At 39.1% G+C, this 20,711-nt stretch overlaps 1 pseudogene across 1 annotated transcript; it reads right to left on the bottom strand.

The window, feature by feature from the left end:
* Positions 1-116: 116 nt before the first annotated feature.
* Positions 117-9,483, bottom strand: LOC147826282 (small ribosomal subunit protein eS1 pseudogene; annotated as a pseudogene). The gene has a single exon (XR_015439407.1). The product of XR_015439407.1 is annotated as a small ribosomal subunit protein eS1 pseudogene (transcript).
* Between the last annotated feature and the right edge of the window lie 11,228 nt (positions 9,484-20,711).

The following is a 20,711-nucleotide window of genomic DNA, read 5'->3' as shown; positions in this document are numbered from 1 at the left end:
TAGCAAGGTACACTGAATATGTCTTGGGAGAGACACCTTCTGAATATACATACTTTGAGTTAAACCATGATATTTCCCACCTTTTCTCGTAAGAAAATTATAAGGTAATGGTACATGGTTAAAATACTTCCAAAAGAAGTATAGGCTAAAAAGTGGAAATACTTTCACTGGCCCTTGTCTAGATTTTCCTCCCCTTCTGGGGAGATGGGTTTTCCATGTGAACATGCAGACTTCTCTAAGAACATAGATGTTCATCTATGATGAACATGTGCAGTTTTTGTTTTGTTTTTCTGAGACAGGGTCTTGCTAAATTGCCCAGGCTGACCTTGAATTTAGAATCCTACCTCAGCCTTCTAAGTAGCTGGGATTATAGGCATGCACCACTGCACCTGGCCTCATTTACAAATTTTTTGCACAAACATACAATGCTGTACACATTCTGTAACTTTTAATTTAACTTTTTTTTTGTACTGGGGACCGAACTCAGGACCTTGCACTTGCGAGGCAGGTGGCGGCACCACTGAGCTTAATCCCCCGTCCTAATTTAACATTTTAGGGAGGGTTCTGGTTCTAAGTGAGATGGCTAAACATATGCTCCCTTCCCGGTTTTGTTCTCACCAAACACAACTGTAAAAGCCATCACACAGTATCACATAGCTGCCTGAGGGCAGAAAAGTAGCAACATGCAGATTGACGCTGCTAGGATCCCAACATTAGCACTTTTTCTTCTGCTGTCCCCAGCTTGAGCTCCACCCTGGCCAGACACAGAAGCGAGCATGGTGTGCAGAGGTCAGAGAAGAGCCTGGCCCAGAGTTTGGGGGGTGGAGGGGGGTGGACAGCCACAGCTTGGAGAGTTGGAGTGGTCTCCCTTTTCCTTTCCTTTTCTCTTCATGCGCAAGCTCCTACAAAACCCGTTGGTTTCCACTGGGGGTCTGCAGAAGACATGTGTCTGATGGGAGGGAAATCCAACCATGTCAGTAGGGCTAACACCCTTGCTTTTTTTTTTGGTACCGGGGATCGAACTTGGGTCCTTGCACTTGCGCAGCAGGTGGGAAAACCACTGAGCTAAATCCCCGGCAGCCCACACGCTTGCTTCTTGCTGGAGGAATGGCTCAGTTACAGCAGTGGGAGTTCCAGGCACCAGAGAGCACTGAAGAGGGGAGAGGGAAGAGCCTGGGAAAGGATTCCACGGAGTTTTGTGTGAGCTCCTGAGCCGCCCCACCTGCTTGCCTGGTTGGGACTACTGGTACTACTGTACCTGGCCAGTTTACAATGCTCCCTGTGGAGCTGATCCTAATTAATTGCACACTAAAACTATCTGGGGCCTGTGCTAACAGGTGACCTCTGCTCAGGTCAGACTGACCATAGGTGGTGAGAAGTAGGATGGGTCTGGGTACCTCAGAGGGCAGGTTGAAACTTGGGGCCTGAACCTAGCCAGATCAATTGCCAACAAACACCAAAAAAAATCAACATTCTTCATAGAATTTTTTTTTTCACAAATAGGATTATGTTTATCCCTATTAAAAATCTGGATTTTAAACAGACTCTTGGACTGGTGGTTCATATCCATCAGCTTGTTCAACTTTAGCACCAGGCTCATCCCCAGTAGCTTTTCCAGAGCTACTGCCTTCATGAGGCTTTGAGTTTTCCCACTTCAAACTTGGGTTTCTACAGCATCATGAAGACGATAAATAGACTGGCAAGCCTTTTCTATGTCTTTTCCATGCTGTCTAAAATCAATGTATTGACTACTTCCTCCAAGTCATTGTCTGCACCTCTCAGGTCATGACTTTCATCATCTTCTTCCGGATTTGGCAGTCCTTTTGGTGTTGAGTGCGAGAGGTCTTCTGTATCTGATTGTTGCATTTTTCAGTAAAACCAGCACAGAAAAAATCAAGCAAATAACCATCGGTAGTCTTCACATCAATGTGAGCTTTGATCATGGTCTGCCATTTTTGACCATGGAACACATTTTGCCACAGGTAAGATCAGTGCTATGGAAGTCAGGCAGTTTTTGCCCTGAACATCTTCAGTAATTAGCTTGAATTTTCTAAAGGCGACTCCATCACTCTGCAGATCAGCAAGGCTCCCTTCAAACACAGGACTTTTGAGCTCATCAGATACAATTTTGATTCATTGACTCCTTGTGACCATTGTTTTTCCAATCTATCTTATGTTGAACATAGCTAATGCCTTCACATCCTACCGGTCTTTTTTAGAAAATGGATCAACCACTTTCTTCTTGGCTCTCTTTTTTGATGCCTTTTGTAAGGCACTTGTTCTTGTCGATTGCATGGTGCTGCTCTCCATAGAATTTAAACACATAATAGTTACAATGTCTGGGGTGCAGCCCCACACATCTCAGCATTTGAATAACCTTGAAACTCATGAGGAAAGACAACAGGTGCTATTATAGACTTCAAAGTAGCTATTATTAAAAAATCAAAATGAGCACTCAAACATGCTTGAAATGAATATTAAAATAGAAATTAGCAAATAGGTGATGTAAATACTAAATGAAAATATTAGAACTGAAAAACACTGAAATTTAAAATTTCACTGGATAGAGTTAATGGCTGAAAATCGAACGTGTTTAAATACCACATTGTTTCTCTGGTGTGAGAAACTGAAAGGGTAAATGAGGACCAAAATATATGATAGATATTGGGAAATAAGAAAATGTTCAAATGGAAAGAGGAACAAGGGAGGGGGGAGGGGGAAAGCAAAAATTAAAAAACAATAGGAAAAATGGAAACAAAGCTTTTGTAAATAAGGAGGGGAAGAGGGGTTGAAGGGAGAGGAGGGGATTGGGGGAAGAAGAAGACATGTAGAGGTACAAATTCCCTATGATGAATGTGAACATTATGCATAGTCTCACAGACCTGTGAGATGACAACAGAAGGCCTAGGACAGTGGTGTGAGCTTATAGTACGCATGCCACAGTGGGGTATTTGTATCACTGAAAGCTCTAAAAGGTTTGCCATCACTGGCCTAGGGTCATATCACAGAGAAGGGTGAGAGAGAACAATGTGCTTTGAAAATCTCTGCATTGGTCAGCTTTCTGTTGCTGGGACAAAATACATGACAAACAATTTAAAGGAGGAGAGGTTTATTTTGACTCCATGGTTAGCTGTCTCTGAGGCAGAAACACAATGGAGAAGGATGTGATGAAGGAAGGGTGCTTACCTCATGGCAGCTGGGAACCAGAAAGGATTGTAAAGCGCTCCAGAGAGGTGGTGATCATATATTGTTCCCAAGGCCATGTCCCCGTGACCTACCCAGACACATCCAGAAGTATGCTTTACTAATCCAAATGTCTCAACCAAGTTGACAAGATTAATCATCACAGCCTTCCAAGTTTGGTGAAAGATACAAACCTTACAGATTCAAGAAACTGAGCAAACCTCAGACAGGATTAACCTAAAGAAATCCAGTCAGGCTTACACAGTCCTCAAACTACCACAAAATACACTTTTTTTTTTGGTACCAGGGATTGGACTCGGATCCTTGCGCTTGCGAGGCAGGCGGCGGAACCACTGAGCTAAATCCCCTGGCCTACTACCACAAAATAAAATACACCATCACTGAGATTTAGCGAAAAGCAAAACATTACCACAGAGAAACAGCAGTTTGAATGACAACAGATTTGTCATAGAAGCTGTCTTCTTAGTGAATTGAGAGCCAAGAGGAGGTGGCCCATTTCTGAGAGTGCTGAAAGGAAGTAACTGTCGGTGCAAAATTCTATACCACAGAATTCCCACAGGAAGAGGTGAAGTATTGACATTTTAGACAAAAGAGAACACAGCACTGGCAGCCACAGACCTGTACCACAGGAGCTGCCAACAGACGAGACTCAGCACCTAGAGAGTCCTCAGAACACCAAGAATAAAGAGCAACAGGAGGTGTGACTATCTGGGTAAATATAACAGACTGATCTCTTGAGTTCTTCAAAGCACGTTTCATGGTGGAAAGCAAAAGATAGACCATGTCTGAAGGCACTTTCAGTGTGTGTAGATGTGCTCTCTATGACAACTTCCACAGAAAGAGGCAGAGGTGAAGAAATCTGTGAGGTGCTAAGGCTTCCACATTCCAATGGAAAGGATTTATTTAAAAATGGTTCTAAATAGACTAAAATTTTTCCTTCAAAAGATATAGAAGATATAGTCAATACTAAGAATGCACAAATAACCCAAAAGAAATCAGTTGCGGGGGGGGGGGGGGTCCAGGAAAGCAAAACATGAAACAAAGAGAAACCAAATATATCAACAATTTACATTCAATGCTGTCTTCATGATGAATTGAAAGTTACTATGTATTAAAGGGGTCAGTTCTCTAAGAAGACTCTTTTTCTCTCCCCAGTCCTAGGGGTTGAACCCAAGGCCTTTGCATTGAGCTACATCTCCAGCCCATATGTTCGTATGTTGAGACAGGGTCTCGCTAAGTTGCCCAGGCCTTATGTGCCAGCAGGGGGCGTGATCCACCAAGTCCTGGAGAGCATAGCCAAAGCCACCCACATCTGGTTCACAAGTAAACCTTAACAAATTTACAGTAATGTAAATCATACAAAGTATGTTTCTGTCCATGATGGAATTAAATTATAAATCAGTAATAAGATACCAGGAAGTCTGAAATCAATTGGCAATTAAACAGCATATTCATAAACTACTAAAGAGGAATCTCTAGAGAAATTAGAAAGTGTTTTACATGAAGAAACATGAAATTACAGGGGAACTTCCAGGAAAATGGTGGAGTGGTGAGTAGCAACAACTTGCCTCTCCGAGATTCCAAATCCAGACACTGGAAAATAACAACCTGGGGAAGAAAAAAACAGAGAAGTAGATCCCTGGGGACCAGGAAGGATCTGACAGGAAAATTGAAAACTACAGAGAAACTGAAGAGACAGAACACAATACAGAGAAAGGAAAGAACAGTCTGCACTTTCTTCCTGGCTCCTGGGTTGTGCCTCAAAGGAAAGGGAGACCGAACCTACAGAAACAAAGTAAAAACTGGGAGAAATGAAGCTGTGGAACGGAATGGTGGTGCTGTGATCTACAGGGAGAGCACAGGATTCTGCTCCCATATGAAGTCTTTCAACAGGCAATAGCTGGTGAGTGAGTCCAATCCAAGCACCGGCCATATCCCTGCAGAGAGTGCTTAGTTGCACACCATTCTGGGGAAAGACTGATTATTTGAACCCAGGACTCAGAGGAGCCGGGGGACGGCTTCACTTTAGGGCTCCCAGTGTTACCTTCTCCCAGTGACTGGGTAAGAGACAGTGACAGGAGATAGCTGCGGTCAGGGAGCAAGCTGGAAAGAGATCCCATGAAGGGTTTGGGCTGAAGGACACAGGCTCCAGCCAGAGGCTAAGTCCAGCCTGAGTTGCTCTGGATTTGAAAGTCATGGAGCTGGCACCCTTGCTCTACTACTACTACTCCCTGCTACTGCCTGTATTCAGCATGGATGGACCTAGAGTCTGACTACCTTCTTTATCTCCCGGTGTGGACAGAGAAAAAATTTTTTCGTTTTTTTTTTTTTGAGACAGGGTCTCACTATATAGTTCAGGCTGGTCTTGAACTCACTATGTAGCCCAGGCTGGCCTCAAACTCTCCCAGTGATCCTGCTGCTTTAGCCTCCTGGGTGTTGGGATTACAGGCATGCACCATCACGCCTGGCAGCCATTTTTTCTTTTCTTTTTGCGTGTTGCTTTTTTCCCTGCTTTTTCTTTTTTCTCTTTCCTTTCTTCTTTTTTTTCACCAGTTTATTGAGGTCTGGGGAATTTTCCTTTGTCCTTTTTTCTTGATTTTTATCTTTTTTGCTTTTTTCTTGGTTTATATTTTCCTCTTCTCCCTTTAATTTTTTCTCTCATATTTATTCCTCACATAATTTTTTTCTCACTCTTTTATGCTCTATTTCTCATCAGTTTTTCTGCTATTTTTTACTTAATCCTATAAACATCCATTTACTCCCGAATAGGATCATTTGTCTCACTTCTCTCTCCTCCTTCTCACATCATAGTTCTCATATCATATCTCATATCAAATTTTTCCTTTCACATTCCCCCATTCCCAACCCCCTATACAGTTGTACCTCCATTCATGAACTTAATTTATTATTCCATGATTCTGGGGGAAATGGCCACGTTCATGTTTGTGCAAAAAAAGAAGGCCATGGTCATGTTCATCATCCAATGCAGAGTTCAAAAAACACAAAATTTTTCAGATGTTTTTATTTGTGAACTAAATTGCTCACGAACAAAAGTGTTTGTGAATCAAGGTACCACTCAAGGTATCTTTAATAGTATAGCTATAAAGCTTTATTAATCTTTATGTAGTTAACTCTATAAAATTACTGTTAAATTATTTTCTACCTTGTCTTTTTTTTTTTTTTTTTGGTACCAGGGATCGAACTTGGGACCTTGCACTTGCGAGGCAGGCGGCAGAATCACTAAGATAAATCCCTGGTCCTCTAATTTGTCTTGTTCCTGTTTTTAGAGTGAAAAATTGCAGTTTTTGACCATTTAGTATGATGTTCACTGTTAGCTTGTCATAGATGGCCTTTATGAGATTGAGATGAAGACCTTCTATTCCGATTTTCTGTAGGGTTTTTATAAGGGAGTGTTGGACTTTGTCAAATGTTTTTTCTGCATCTATTCAGATGATCCTGTGATTTTTGCCTTTGGTTCTGTTAATGAGGTGTATTACATTTATTATTTGAGTATGTTGAACTATCCCTGAATCCTAGTTGATCATGGTGTATAATCTTTTTTTTTTTGGTACCGGGGATCAAACTCGGGTCCTTGTGCTTGTGCAGCAGGCGGTGAAACCACTGAGCTAAATCCCCAGCCCCATGGTGTATAATCTTGATGACTTGCTGCATTTTGTTTGCAAGTATCTTACTAAGGATTTTTCATCTATGTTCATCAAAGAGATTAGCCTGTAGTTCTTTTTGGTTGGATCCGTTTCTGGTTTTGGTATCAGGGTAATGCCTGTTTCCAGGAATGAGTTTGGGAGTATTGCTTCCATTTCAATTTTATTAAAAAGTTTGAGGACTAGTGGCATTAGATCTTCTCTAAATTTCTTGTAGAATTCAGCAGTGAATTCATCAGGGCCCGGGGGTTTCTTTGTCAGTAGTTTTTTAATCACACTTTGAACTTCACTGACAGATACTGAGTTATTTTAGAATTTTTATATCTTCTTGATTCAGCTTTAGGAATTCATATTTCTCTAGAAATCTCTCCATTTCTTCTGAGTTTTACCTCTTATTAGAGTACAGGTTCTCAAAATAGATATTGATGATCTGTATTTCTGCAGGATGTTGCAATTTTGCCCTTTTTATTCCTAATTGAATGGACTTGAGTCTTTCCTTTTTTGATAAGGTTGGCTAAGGGTTTGTCAATTTTACTTAGTCTTTCTAAGAACCAACTTTTTTTTTTTTAGTAGCAGGGGTTGAACTCGGGACCTTGAGCTTGCAAGGCAGGCGGTGGAACCACTGAGCTAAATCCCCAGCCCAGAACCAACTTTTTGATTCATTGATTCTTTGTATTGTTTTCTTAGTCTCCACTGCATTAATTTCTGCTCTGATCTCAATAATTTCCTCCCTCATACAAGCTTTGGGCTTGACTTGCTCTTCTTTTTCTAGAAGCTTAAGGTTCAACATTGGGTTATTTGAGCTTGCTCTGTTTTTCTGATGTGGGCATTCACTGCTATAAATTTCTGTTATAGGACTGCTTTCACTGTATCTCATAAGTTCTAGTATGTCATATTGGTATTATTGTTTAATTGTAGAAACTGTCTTATTTCCTCTCTAATTTCATATGTGACCCATTCATTGTTCAGGAGGGTGTTATTTAATTTCCATATGTTTATTTAATTTTTGATTTCCTTTACCATTTTTTCCCCCATTACGTTTATTGGTACATTTTAGGTATAAAATACATTTACATATATCATTGGGATCTTGTACCATTACATGAGTGTCTTGGTTCTTATTTTTTTCCCCTTCCCCTCCCCTCCCTTCATCCCCTCCACCCTTCCCTATTTGCAAAGATTTTTCCATTTTTTTCCTTTTCTCATATTTTTTCTTTTTTCTTCTTTCCTTTCCCCTACCCCTCCCACTTCCCCTGCTCCTTTAGACCTTTACTTCCTATTACACAATATCAATTATACATTTTTAAAATTAAAATATCAAGACCTAGGAGACATTACCACAGATGTTACAGAATTTAAAAGGATATAGAAAGCATATTTCAAAAATCTGTGTTGAAGTAAATTTGACAACTTCTAAGAAGTGCCTTGGAAGACAAATTAATGAAACTAACTCTGGAGGAAATATAAAATTTGAATAGCACCTATTAAAGAAAGTATATTCCTAGCTTGAAAACCTACCTATATGACAACAACAGGCTCATATACATTTTAACTGATAAATTATATCAAACATTTAAAGCAGAAAAAAAAAAAGGAACACTTCTCCCCTCATTTTAGGAAATCAACATTGTGCTAATCCTAAAATTGGATAAAGATAATAGAAGAAAAAAATATGAACATAGATAGAAATTTGTTTAACAAAACAAACTATTAGAAGTCAGATCTGGCAGTATGTAGAAAGTGGTTTTATTATAGGGTTGGCTGTGGTGGTTCAGCATTGGAAGATCCACCCCCAAAAGTCATCGTTTTAACAGAGGAAAGGAAAAAGCCATATGATCCTGTCACTAGTTGGAGAAAAAGTATTGGACCAAATTCTACAGCTGTTCATGGTAAAAGCTATCAGGAGACTAGAAGTAGAACAGAACCTTCTCAACAGATTAAAGACATGTACTCCATACTTCCAGCGAGAACGCCCTATATGAATGGAGAAGATACAATGCTTTCTCCTTAAGGTGGGGAACAAGGGCAGATATGCTTACTCTTTACCTGTCCATTAAACTTTGAAACCTAGGCCCAAACCAAAATAGTCTGGCAATAAAATGACACAATTAGGATAGGATTGGCAAGGTAGAAGCAAAATCTTTATATGTAGATGAAATGATCATTTACAGAGAAAATACTAAGAAATCTCTAGGAGCCCCTAGAACTTGTATTTGAATTTAGCAGGATTAGAAAACACAAGGTATATATAAAAATTCAGGTCTATGTATACTTGCTGTAAATGAAGAATTGGATATTGAAATTGAAAAGTTATGTAGGAGTACAAAGGACCTAGAAAAGTAAAAAGAAAAAAAAAACAGTGTTAGAAGATGTTTAGTACCTAATTTTAAGACTTCTTCTAAAGCTACAGTAATAAAGGCAGTGTTGGTGTAAGGAAAGACATATAGATCACTGGAATAAAACAGAGAATCTAGAAATAGAACCACACATATATGGTCCACTGAGTTTGAAAGATTATTTAACATTAACATTTTATAGAATATAAACTCAATCCAAGAGCCGAGGAAAAGATAGTGTTTTCAGCAAATGGCACTAGAACACCTGGTATCCGTATATAAAAAATTAACCTCAACCCTTTATTTCCATACATAAAAATAACTTGAAAGGATCTATGAACCTAAATATGAAAGCCTAAAAGTATAAAACTTTAAGAAGAAATTATAAGGGAAAATGTTTATGAATTTAGGGTAGGCAAGAACTACCTAGGATATAAAAAACATGATGTATAAAAGAAAGAAATTGATTAATGAGATCTCATCAAAATTTAGAACTTTAAATAACATCATTAAAATGAAAAGTAGTCCTTAAACAGACCATATTTACAATGCATATGACCTATGACCAGAATATATAAAAAACTTACAGCTCATTAATAGACAACCCAATTAAAAAGTAGAAACAAGAAGATGATAAATAGCCAGTACAGCACAAGGAAAGGTGTACAACTCTAGAATCAGAAAAATACTAATCAGTACAAGAACAAGATTGAATTATACACTCATTAGGGAGACGAAGTTAAAAGTTTTTAAAGCCTTGTCATGACTTTTTCTTTTTGTTGGATTCTTTCCCTTTGCATTTAATTTGTCACACCCAATGGATTCATTCTGCTGGGCTTCCTGGGGTTGTGATCCTCATTGTCTTTTCCTAGGGTATTGTCTAAAATTTTTTGGAGTGCTGGTTTGGTATTCATGAAGTTCCTAAGATGCTCTTTATCATGAAAGTATCTTATTTCTCCATTAATTTTAAAAGATAGTTTTGCAGGGTACATCAATCTGGGTTGGAGGCTGTTTTCCTTTAGGGCTTGAAATACATCACTCCAAGCTCTTCTTGCCTTGAGGGTTTGCATTGAGAAGTCTGCTGTGATTCTGATGGGCTTTCCTTTGTATGTGATTTGTTTTTTCTCTCTCACTGCTTGTAGAATTTTGTTCTTCTGTTGGATTTCTGGAATCCTAACTATTATATGCCTATGTGTAGATTTTTTTTGATCAAGGCTAGCTGGAGTCCTATATGCCTCACTTATCTGTATGTCAAGTTCTTTTCCCCTGCTTGGGAAGTTTTCTGCCATCACTTCTGTGAACAGTTTTTTTTATGTCATCTGAACTCTCTCCTGTTTCTTCATTGACTCCAGTCAGTCTTATGTTATTCTTCTTTGCATCATCTAGCAGCTGCTGGATTGATTTCTCATGTTGCCTTACAATTTTAAAGCAGTTTTTCTTTTCCTGGTCACTAATTGCAATCTTATCTTCTATATCTGAAATTCTGTCCTTACATTGGTTCATTCTGCTGTGTAGACTTTCGATGGAGTTTTAAATCTCCTGGAAATCTGTTTGCATTTGTTTTATGGATTCCATTTGTTTCCTATGTTGGGATTCCATCATGTTCCTCAGATCCTCTATTTTTTTAATCTGTGTCCTCTCTAGATTTATTAATCATGTCTTGCAGTATGAGCACCATCTTTGCTGTTATCTGAGAAATTATTTCTGATTTCATTTTTCCCAGATCCTCTTTTGTTGCAAGTTTAGGGAGTCCAGGTGGTTGAGTATCAGATTGTTCCATCTTGTTTCCCTTTGGGGTTTGCTGTAGGTGATCTGGAAGTCTGTTTTTGAGGCTTGTTTATGTGTCTTCTCATTTCCACAGGTGTGTGTGTGTGTGTGTGTGTGTGTGCTTCTGGCGCCTGCGCGGCTCACCTTCTCTGCCCTAGGAGCATGGAATGGTGGTGGGGGAGCCTCCTCCCAGGCACTGGCACTGGCTCACCTTCACTGCCCTAGAAGCATGGAATGGTGGCGGGGGAGCCTCCTCCTCTTTTACCATTGATTTCCAGTTTCATTGCAGTATAATCTGATAATATGGATGGTATAGTTTCAATTATTTTGCATTTACTTAAGCATGTTCAATGAGGTAGTATGTGGTCTACTTTTGGAGAAAGTCCCATGTGCTACTGAGAAGAATGTATATTGTTGTTGTGGGGTGGAACACTTTGTAGATAGCTACTAAGTGCATTTGTTCAAAGGTTTGGTTCAGCTCTGATATTTGTTAAATTTTTGTCTAGTTGATCTGTCTATTTGTGACAGTAGGCTATTGAGGTCCCCCATTACATTGTATTGGTGCTTATCTGATTTTTCATATTGAATAGTGTTTTATATAGTTGAGTATGTCAGTATTTGGTGCATATATATTTATGATTGTTATCTCTTCCTCTTCAATTATTCTCTTAAAAAGTTGTGACCTTTGTCTCTTCTGATCAGTCCTGGCTTGAAATTTACTTTGTCTACCAATAGAACAGCTACCTCTGGTTTTTTCCAAGTTTCTGTCTCATGGAGTATTGTTTTCCATCCTTTAACTTTCAGTCTATGAATTTTTGAGTAAAATGTGTTTATTGTATGTAGCATAGTGTTGGCTTTTGTTTCTTGATCCATTCTGCCAACTATCACTACTCCCGTTCAGTATAGCTCTGGAAACATTAACCAGAGCAATTAGACAAGAGAAAGAAATAAAAGGATATACATAGGAAAGGAAGAAGTTAAACTGTCATTGTTTGGTGATGACATGATAATCTACACAGAAGACTCCAAAAACTCTACCAAAAGACTCCTAGAATTAATAACCAAATTCAGCAGCATAGCAGGATACAAAGTCAACACTCAAAAATCAATAGCAATCCTATACACAAATAACAAACTCACTGAGAGAGAAATTACAAACAACCAAATCTTTCACAATAGCATTAAGAAAAATGAAATACTTAGGAATCAATCTAACAAAGGAAGTGAAAGAACTGTACACTGCAAACTACAGTACTCTGAAAAAGGAGATCAGGGGATATCAGAAAATAGATATCCTTTCTTCTTGGATAGGCAGAACCAATATAAATAAAATGGCTATACTTCCAAAACTGATACAGATTTAATTCAATCCCAATCAAAATCCCAAAAGCATATCTCATAGAGAAAACAATTCTAAAATTCATATGAATTAAAGAAACCTAGAATAGCAAAAGTAATTCTGGGCAACAAAGGCAAGGCAAGGGGCATCACAATCCCTGATTTGAAGTCATATTACAAAGCTACTGTGATAAAAACAGCATAGTACTGGCAAAACAAATCAAACTGGGTGTGGTGGCATACACCTGTAATCCCAGCACTTGGGAGGCTGAGGCAGGAGGATCACAAGTTTGAGGCCAGACTGGGCTATATAGTGAGTTCAAGGTCACCCTAAACTACATAGGGAGACTCAGTCTCAAAAAACAAAAAATGAAACAACAACAACAACAACAACAACAAAAACCAGTTTGGAAGATCAATGAAACAGAAGATGGAGAAACAACTCCAAGCACACTCAGCTATCTTATCTTTGACAAAGGTGCCAAACACCTGGAAGAAAGATAGCCTCTTTAAAAAATGGTGTTGGGAAAACTGGATTTCTACATCCTGAAGACTGTACCTAGACCTATATTTCTCATCATGAAACCAAAATCTAAATAGATCAAAGTTCTAAATATTAAAACAGAAACAATCTGCTAAAGATAAAATAGATAAAACTCTTCAAGACATACATCTAGGCAAAGACTTTATGAACAAAACCCCAATTTCATAGGAAATATAATAAAGAATCAACAACTGGATCTCAACTGTCATAGTTACTTTTCTCATTGCTGAGAAAAACTACCTGACACCCAAAGTTAAAGGAGCAAAGGCTTATTTAGCTCAATTTGTAGAGGTTTCAGGGTGGCATGGCAGGCAGGCAGTGCAGAGGAGAAACAGTTCATGGTAGGCAAAACGTAGCAAAGGAAGCAAGGGACGACCATAGCCCTTTCTATTCCCTATATATTAACCAAGCTACTTAGGGTGGTAGCACTTATACCCTCAATCCTAGTGCCTGTGAGCCTAGCATTGCACCATGAGTCAATCCTAACATCACATACTCTAGAACCAGCTACCTCTGAAAAAGGCCCACCTATGACTGCATGAGGCTATAGAACATCTAGATACAAGCCATAATAACATCGTCATATTAAAACGCTTTTGTGTAGCAAAAGAAACCACCAACAGAGTGAAGAGACAACCCACAGAATGGGGAATTTTGTTTTACCAGCTATTCCTCAGACAAAGGACTAATATTGAGAATATATAAAGAATTCAAAAAAATCAGACCCCTCCTAATTTGAAGACCCAACCCCAAAATGGGCATCTGAAATGAATAGATACTTTTCAGATGAAGAAGTACAAACAGCTAATAAATACATGAAAAAATGTTGAACATCATTGGCCATTAGAGAAATGTAAATTAAAACAACATTGAGATTCCATCTCACTCCAGAAAGAATGGCTATCATCAAAAAATCTAATAATAACAAATGCTGGGAAAGCCATGGGGAAAAAAGAACACTTCTTCATTGTTGGTGCAAGTGTAGATTGGTACAACCAGTATGGAAATCAGTATGGAGATTCCTCAAAGAAACTAAAAATAGAAATTCCATTTGACCCAACTATTCCCCTTCTAGATGACATCCTAAAAGAGTTAAAGGCACTGTATCACAGTGATATATGCACACCCATATTTATAGCAGGACAATTCATAACAGCTAAATCTTGGAAGCCGAGTATATATTCATCAACAGATGAATGGATAAAGAAAATGTGGTATTTATATACAATGGAGTACTACTCTGGCATAAAGGAGAAACTTGAGTCATTTATAGGAAAATGGATGTACCCTGACATCATAATGTTAAGTGAAGTAAATCAGACACACAAGCTTAAATATTGCATGGTTTCCCTTATATGAGAAACTCAATATACTGTATAAATAAACTACAAAATAAGAGACAGACAATAGAAAAAAAGGAGAGAGAAGAAAAATTACTGTAATCCAGCATGGACAATGTATCTAAAAGCATGCCTTGATTTAGTATAATTATCTAATATATTTTACATGCTTTTTGGCCTGATTGGCTGTTAATCTGTGTTTATGACAACTTGATAAGGACTTATAAAATAAATGAATCTGATGCTGGCAAAATGAATAAAGTGAAGAAGAATGACTCCATGTGTATAATTATCAGTTATCTTCTTTCCAAGTGAGACATTGAAGAATATCTTCTTTCACTTGAATGTTTATCCTCATTCATTTTTTATTACTTTCCTTTTTCCCATACTCAATTCACATCTCTAATGGAGATTATGAATAATAAGTAATTTGCTTCTACACCATTGTTCAATATTAGAATCGTGAAAAATCTCCTGGGATAATGAATACTTTTGCATTTATTGCCAACCATCTTCAATGACCCTTTTCTTAATCCTATGTCAGGATAAGGGGCATTTTTGAAATAAAGTGGAAAAAAAAATACAAGAAAAAAATTTTAGCAAACACGTCTGAAATTTTCATCAGAAAGTGTTGAAAGAACAAGATTACAGCCCACAGAATCTGAGTTCCTTGCCCACTGCCTGCTCCAGGGCAGGCTGCCCCCCAGCTATGGATGAGCCGGCCTCAGTGTTTGGCTCAGGTTCTCATCTTCCAGGGCCCAGAACCTGACCTGACCACTGAGAAGGGCTGTGCAAAGGTGAAATTAGATGCTAAAAGTGAGACTACTTCATGAAGGCCTTCTGGGAAGATAGCAGTGTGGTGAGCAGCAGAGAAAGAGCCTCTCTGAGATTTGGTGTCCTGACACTGGGATATAGCAGGGCAAGGAGGAGAAGAAAGAGGGAAATGGGTCTTTGGGACCCAAGAAGGATCTGAAGCAAGAATTTAGTCCACAGGGAGAGTGAAGAGACAGACTTTAATGAAGAGGAGGGAGGTAGCAAGCAGGGCTCTCTCCCAGAGCCCCAATACTCGTTGAGGGAACCGTAGGCTGAAATTGCAGATGCATGGCAACTACTGGCAATCCCAGAGGCCTCCGTGGAGAAATGCAGCAGTGGAATGGAGCAGTGGACACAGAAGACTGCAGTGGCTGGTGAGTTATCTGGGTTCAGACCTCACACATGAGAGAGCAATTGGCCAGTAGCCATCTTGGAACTAAGTTTGGAATTCAGAACAGCTGTGGGTAAACTCTATCTCATGGTTCCAGATATCTTGGTGGAGGTGCTGAATTCAAGTCAGCAGGAGGCCAGGGAGTGGAGTTCAAGCTGGCAGGAAACAGATAGATTGTTGTTGGCTCAAGAAGTCCAGTTCTAGCTTTATAGCTAGAAACCAGCCTGAACTTCAGAGGAACTGAAGGGGCAGGCTGGCTGGGATTATACACTACCCCACTGTGAAGCTGTGGCTAATTTGGTGGGATTAAACAATTTGGCTCTGGACCCTGTTTGCCCTCGCTGACTACCAGTAACAGCAGAGACACCTTGAATTGGATGTTTTTTGGTTTTTTTTCTTTTTCTTCCTTTCTGGTTCTTGTTTTGTTTTTTGTTGATTGTTTGAACAAGTTTCTCATATTTTTTTGTTGCTCTTTTCTGTTCTTGTTTTTATTTTTTCCTTTTCTCTTTTTCACCTGCCATCTTCACCAGTTTCCTAATTTGTCCTCCAGCCTTGCTTCTGATCTCTTCCTTTTCTTCTATTTGTTTTTTAACCCCCCCCCCCCCCTTTTGGTACTGGGGATCAAACTCAGGACCTTGAGCTTGCAAGGCAGGCAGTGGCACCATTGAGCTAAATCCCTAGCCCACCCCCAATCCCTTTTAAATCTACTCCTTTAAGGATAAAATTGCCATATTAAGGGCTTATATATTGAATACAATTTCCAGATTTGAACTGGATTTCATTATATAATCACAAATATAGTTTATATGGTTAAAGGTAGCAAATTAATAGTTACCACATTTTGTCATTTTCTAGGCTGTATTTGATGCTATTGTTATTGTTGATTGTATTACTGAAAGACCACCCCTCCACCCCTCTATGTGGAATTGGACAACTATGAGTTAACTGTGTTATTAGGTTATAGGTTAACTATGTTACATAGTTATAGGTTAACTATGTAACTATGCTTTTTGTAGAATGTGCCTGAGTAGCTATGACAGCTTCTGTAATCTGTCACCAAAGGAACATAATGGACTCAGAAAGTCCTGCCAGAACTCTTTGCTCTCTCCCTCTCCAGTGTTCTGCTTTGTGTAAATCCTGCTTGCTATATTCCCAGGGAAACTCCAATGGAATTAAGTTCCACAGAGCTCCATAGTAAAAACAGGTATATAAGGAAGGCTCTTGAGACTGACAGGAGTCACTCACTGAGCCACCAACATCATTAAAAGCTGCTCTTTGCTCCTATCTTTGTGTTAAAGAATTATCTGTCTGGGGTCCTCACTGTTTCCTGCTTCACTATTTTAGCCAAGGTGGCATAATTGTGCTAATCAGTTGTTCCACCTGGTATACCAAGACTGAGATTGCCTACAAGTCTTTAAAAAACAAACAAACAAACCTATAGGCCAGTCAGTACCAAAGAACTGATGGCTGGGCCAAGTAGACAGAAACTTCTCATCCCCAATAAATAGAAGAGGTAGGATCTTGCAACAGACTCAAAACCCCAAAGCCAGCTACACCTGGAAGACACTTCTGAAAAGTGGTCATTTCCTAAGGGTTCTGAATACTGGAAATAAAGCTACTCATCATAAGCAATTTATAAGCATCAACCCGAGAATCAAACTTTAAAAAAAAAAAAAAGAAAATGAGCCAACATTTAAACAAGATGCAGCCCCCCATCCCAGACTTTCAGCTCACCAAAGACAGGTTCTGGGGGCAATGAGGTGGAACAATTTGAAAGCCATCCACCTGGACTCTCTGAAGTGGTAACAGCAGAAGTGGTAACAGCAGAAGTAACAAAGATGAACAAGGGTCTCAGAAAAAATCAAAGCAGAAATAATTTCCCAAATAACTACAGAGATGATGACCAGAATGAAAGACATGCTTAGTGACTCTAGAGTATATACAAATAAAAAAATAAAGGAGCTCAGGAACATGATGGAAACCATGAATGCCCAGCATAGGCAAGAAATGGAATCCATGAAATAGATTCAAATAGATATCCAGGAGATTAAAAACTCCATGGAAAGCAGCAGAATGAGCCAATGTGAGGACAGAATATCAGATACAGAAGACAGGACTACAGTTAGCAATCATGAAAAGAGAGATTTCTCAAAAATAGCAAGGGACTACAAGAAATCAATCCAGCAGCTACTGGATGACGCAAAGAAGAATAAGCTTGATTGGAGTCAATGAAAAAGCAGGAGATAGTACAAATGACATAAAAAAACCCTATTCTCAGAAGTAATGGCAGAAAACTCCCCAAATACAGAAAAAGAATTTGACATATAGATAAGTGAGGCATATAGGACCCAATTAGCCATGATCAAAAAAAGTCTTCACAAAGGCATATAATAGTCAAGAGTCTAGAAATTCAACACAAGGACAGAACATTAAAAGCTGTTAGAGGGGCTGGGGATTTAACTCAGTGGTGCTGCCACCTGCCTTTCGAGCACAAGGTCCCAAGTTCCATCCTCAGTACCCAAAACAAACAAACAAACAAACAAAGAAAAAGCTGTTAGAGAAAAGAAACAAATCACCTATCAGAAAAGGAAAAGCCCATCAGAATCACAGCAGACTTCTCAGTACAAAGTCTCAAGTCAAGGAGAGCTTGGAGTGAAGTATTTCAAACCCTAAAGGAAAACAATCTCCAGCCCAGATTCATGTACCCTGCAAAACTATCTTTCAAAATTGATGGAAAAATAAGATACTTCCATGACAAAGAACACCTGAAGAAATTATGAGCACCAAACCAGCACTCCAAAGTGTTCTGAAGGATATTCTAGAAAGAGACTTAACAAAGATTGCAACTCTATGAAGCCAAACAGAATGGATCCACCAGGCAAGGCAGGAAATTAAACAGAAAAAAAAAAAAGAAATTAAACAGGAAAGGAAAGAAGGAAGCCAACAACAGGAAAATAATATGACAGAGATAAGACAATACCTAACCATCAATGTTAATGGTCTCAATTCACCAATCCCCCCCCCAAAAAATCTACTCATGCTGAGCCCTGTAGACACAGGCTCTGGGGTTGTCCTTTCCATGAGCACCACAGTCCCTCCTGCATGCCAGGCATCAGGCCCACAGATGGCAGCTCTGCCCTTATTCATTATGGTATTTTCTCTATACTTGTGCATGCTTACAATCTCAATTATAAAACAATCAAAAAGTATACAAATGCTATTTTAAAAGAAAATCAAAGATGGCCTAGCCATGGAAAGGAATATTCCCAGCCTCCAGGGGTGATGGCTGACAGACAACCTGGGTCCTCTTTGTACTGAGACTGCTGAGCCTCATGTTCCCAGATAGTGTCATCCAAAATTCTCAACACAGACCCTTAAAGAAGTTAATACAACCATGAAGTAACTGAGGAACAAGCAAAACAAACTCAGGTTATATTTATATGGTCAGGCTGGGGATTTAGCTCAGTGGTTTCACTGCCTGCTGCACAAGCGCAAGGACCTGAGTTCAATCCCTGGTACCAAAAAAAAAAAAAAGAATATTTATATGGTCAGATGGATCATGAAAGAGACTCACTTCACCACAAGCATACAACAAATTATTAAAAGTTCTCAGGCATTTTAAAGTTCCTCTAATTGCCCCCCAAAAGAAAAAATTAAAAAGACAAAGATAATAGGAAATGAACCCATCATCTGCTGTCATAGCAGAAGCCACAAATCACTTAAGTTCCTAATTTTAGCATCTGATTTTTTTTTTGGTACTGGGGATTGAACTCAGGACCTTGCACTTTTGAGGCAGGCATGATTCTTTAAATAGTATTGCAGACCTGCTAGGAATCAATGTTCTTACCATTTCAGCAACTCTTCTAAAATCCATGAGCTATGTTTTCAATAAAACCATGGCAGATTTGCTAAGTGTGCTGTGCTCATTTTTATTTGCATGCTGAACTATATAGAATTGCAACCTCACATTCAAGTGGAGTTTACAACCTTTTTCTAGAAAGGATGAAAATTACTTTTCCAAAACACCAGTGTAAGAGTGTCTTGTAAATGTCATGCTTTGTGGAACACACACATGTACATTTATTGCTAGACTGCCCAAAACCAAGTTGTCCTCCTAAGGGTCACTAGGGACTGTTCTCCAGCAACTTTTATTGGTCACAGAACATGGGAAAATATATGGTATCTGTGGATTAGTTACAGGCTTGCTTATAAAACAACTCTAAATTTATCTTATTTTACAATTCTTACCCCAAATGAACTGCTGTGTGCTCCTACCCCACTCGAGGAGCTGTTCCAAGCTGAGCAGTCAGCAAGACCATCCTGTGAGACTTGAGAGAACTGCTCTCCAGCAGGGTCCCAGAGGTGGTTCAGTTTGAGAATTTGTTTCAGAATCTAACTTTTCGAAGTAAAACATTAATGGGATAGCTGGGGATTTAGCTCAGTGGTTCCGGGGCCTGCCTCTCAAGTGCAAGGTCCAGAGTTCGATCCCCGGTACCAAAAAAACCCAAACAAACATTAATGGGATAAAAAAATCCTAAAATGTAAAATATCTAAAACAGATACATACTGTTATTTTTAGCCAAATCATTTTGTGTCGCTGGTCACCTATGTTGAATAAAATAAGACAACAAAAGCAGTAGGCAGCTTCTAAACAAATGTTTGCTAAATTTACCAGTCTATGGCTAAAAAGTCATAGTGGAAGGACATCTATAAGGCAAAGAATGCAGTCTACCTTTCTCACTTAATATTGTATTTCAGCTTTAAAGAACATTTTCATTATATAGTTTTTGTATCAGTATTCTACAATATAAGAACAATCTTTATAATACAATATATGTATGTGATACTTTACTATACCCACTGCACTCTATGTGAATTAAAAACAGGTCAACTTGAAACTGTAGCGGGCATTTAAATATTCAACAAAAGCTAGAAAGAAGTATCTCAGTAAGTGGTATCCTTTTAATATGCACTGGAGTTAGTGGGTCTCCTTGAAATGAACACAACACAATGGACGATTTGAAACAGAGGCAGTGATGCCCTTGTACTGAATTCCAGAAAAAGTACAGTAGCAGACCAAGTGCTTTCTAGTGGGGAGACCAAACAGATCAGCAGCTAGAGCAGAGAAGCTGCCGGGGTGTCTGTGCCCACCATGTTACGTCAGTGCTGGGGGGGACGTGTGCCTAGCAGGATGGGTCAAAGGCACAAGAATCCCAGTGCCAGCCATGTGGCCCACAACAGCCCAGGACAACAGGTGAGAAACTTGAGCTGACCTGGGCAGAAGCCTAAAGTCAACCAAGAACAGACAGCATACAG

This window comes from Heterocephalus glaber, unplaced genomic scaffold (genome assembly GCF_053883595.1).
Source record: "Heterocephalus glaber isolate CG9 unplaced genomic scaffold, H.glaber_assembly_v1.0 deba00001472, whole genome shotgun sequence".
Classification (NCBI taxonomy): Eukaryota; Metazoa; Chordata; class Mammalia; order Rodentia; family Bathyergidae; genus Heterocephalus; species Heterocephalus glaber.
Note: the sequence above shows the minus strand (reverse complement) of the source record. Positions and strands in the feature narration are given on the sequence as shown.